Source organism: Diuraphis noxia, unplaced genomic scaffold (assembly GCF_037042655.1).
Source record: "Diuraphis noxia isolate RWA-SAM2 unplaced genomic scaffold, SU_Dnox_SAM2 contig0001, whole genome shotgun sequence".
NCBI classification, from domain to species: Eukaryota; Metazoa; Arthropoda; class Insecta; order Hemiptera; family Aphididae; genus Diuraphis; species Diuraphis noxia.
The window spans coordinates 34,582,562-34,585,262 of record NW_028301711.1 but is presented as its reverse complement, the minus strand read 5'-3'; the positions used below and the strand labels follow the sequence as shown (position 1 = coordinate 34,585,262).

The 2,701-nt window shown below is 31.7% G+C and overlaps 1 pseudogene; it reads right to left on the bottom strand.

Annotated features, from left to right (window-relative positions):
• Positions 1 to 269: 269 nt before the first annotated feature.
• LOC149060597 (mitochondrial import inner membrane translocase subunit TIM44-like) lies at positions 270 to 1,965 on the bottom strand (annotated as a pseudogene).
• Positions 1,966 to 2,701: the final 736 nt, after the last annotated feature.

Here is a 2,701-nt window from a genome sequence, read left to right as displayed (position 1 = left end):
CTCACTAACGAACGCAAGCGCTCGTTGGACATTGCTGACCTCAGTCTTCTCCAGGATACCAACTATCAGGACTGAGGACTTGCGAGTTAACCTTCTTATTGAAACAAAGGTTCCCAGCTTCTGCCTCAGTTATCCTGCTAGTTTCTAACTTTCCACTTCCAGTAGGATTGCACTAGATTTGGTTCTTCTGGCAGTGACCTAAACATCGAGATTTTGCAGGTTTACACCAGCGAGAACACGCTCCATGACTGAAGAATATGACTCTACATCTACCAGATTGCTGATGACCATCGCTTTTTTCTTAGGAACACGTTTTTAGCTAGTTCTAAGGCACAAGGTGTACTCTTCTTGACTGTCTTGAGAGTTAATACTATACTTATATAGAGAGCTTCAAAATCAAAACACCAGCCTTTCAAAATAATTAGATCTTCCCGTGCTAATAGCTTCTAGCATATATGGTATGATAACAGTTTCACACTGACTGACAAAGTTTCATAATTGAAATCAGGTTCAACATGACATAATTATGTTACTACATCTGACATTTCAGCATTATGGAATAGTGAGGATAAAGTGTCAGTTATTGAACGTATAGCTTTTCCTAAGACATGTCCACTTTCATCATACTGTTCTTTTAAGTCTGATAATTTTTGCATAAATTAATTTTTGGATTTAAACTGTTTCCATTATTTGTATATCATTGAATCTTTATGAACAGTCCAAATTGACCAATATTAGCTCCACTTTCAAGTACTGTTTTGCTTATAGTTCCATCTAATAGTCCTGCCAAATCAGATTTACTAGCTTCATTTACTTTCTTATAAGTGAAGCCATTACAACATTCACTACATTTTTGACTAGTTGAGTGACTTTGAATGTTTTTGATTCTATCGTGTTCAATTTCTGTATAGCTTTGATTAAGTTACCAGATTCCTACAAACTATTTTTTTAAGCAAAAAATTGTTCCAAATTTTTCTTCGTCTTTTTGCATTTAGAAATTTTATCCCTTATATTATAGATCAGTTGCATGATAAAATTTGATTTTTGTGAAGGTGTCGTTGAATAATCCTTCAAGTAATATGTATCTCTATAGACATATTGATACTGTGGCCAAACAGAATACATGGTTGATGTTTTTGATGTTAGTATAATATATTAATGTAGACGTTTAAAAGTCACACATTTGGAGAAAAAAATGTTGTATTTTTACGAAAAATAAATCACTGGACCAGATAGACGACGGTGAAATGACGGAAAAGAGTCACGAATTTGATAAAGATGTATACCTGCTATTTGAAGACTTTAAACAAGCCTACGAATCGATAGTAAGAAGTGCGCTGTGGGACGAAATAATCCAACTAGGAATACTAGCCAAGCTCGTCAAAATAATGAAAGCATGTATGCTAAACTCAAGGTCCAAAATTAAGTTCAACTCAGCAATATCAAAGAAGTTTAAAGTGAATACAAGGGTAATACAGAGTGATGCTCTGTCTCCAGTCTTATTTAACACTGCGTTGGAATCAGAAGTTAGAAGAACACTGAAAACTAATCATAAGGTTTGAATATAGGACAATGAAAATAGATAAAATTGGCCGTATACGTAGATGATATAGTCGTAATAGCACAGATAGAGGATAACCTAAAGAGAACAATTGAAATTTTAAGTGAGTAAGCGGGAAAGATTGGGCTTATTATGATTGAAAACAAAACCAAATTCATGATTGTATCTAGGACAGAACGGATGTGGATACAAAGCTCTATAACAGTAAAATAGATGTTATTTAGAAATTGGAACTTTAAGTACTTAGGAGTAGATATAAACTCGCAGGCAGATAGCCAAGATAGCAAATGCTATTACTTATTAGTCCAATTATTAAAATATAAAAATAATCCCAGTGACATTTTTATGTGACATGTTTTTAGTATTAGGATAATTCTGGGATAATTAGTTATCTATATTATACTATCTAGGTCTCAACAAATCTATTGATTTAACTTTTGTTGAAGTTAGTGAAATTTATCTTCATATATGCGTGCATAGGTAATATAATATAATTCCATAGACGTATATTATTTAATATTTTTATCGTCACATCGTATGATATAAAGAAAAAATTTGAATACATACGCATTTTGTACATTATTATTACATCTTTATAACTTTACTACTCATTAATTTAATATTATTTTCCGATTATACGAGTTGTTACGCATGTGAGTTCAAATTGATGTATTTTATAGTGATACAAATCTAACATTTATTATTATTATTATTATTATTATTTTTAATTTTAAGTAGAGTTTAAATTGAGTCAAATAAAACAGAACATCTTTACTTATGTTGTATTCTGTGTACTTATAGTATACTTATAAGTACCCGGCATATAGCAATTATTGTGCGTATTTATATATTTTTTGGTTGACGAAATGTCCCACGTGAAACGAAGAGTTGTTTAAAAAAGGGGTTTTTTTCAAATTCTAAGGCTAGTAATTAAACGGACGGCTCTCTCAGTCGTGACGTATAGACAGTTACAGTACGGACTCCAGTAAGACGGAATTTTTATAGCGGAGATGACCAACTTGCGACTCTTATTGTCATAGTCGTATGCGGCTCGCGTCTTATTTAAAAAAAAAAAAACCAATATTTACTTATTAACGATGAAATATGATAAAACTATAAAAATTATAAAATATATTTATA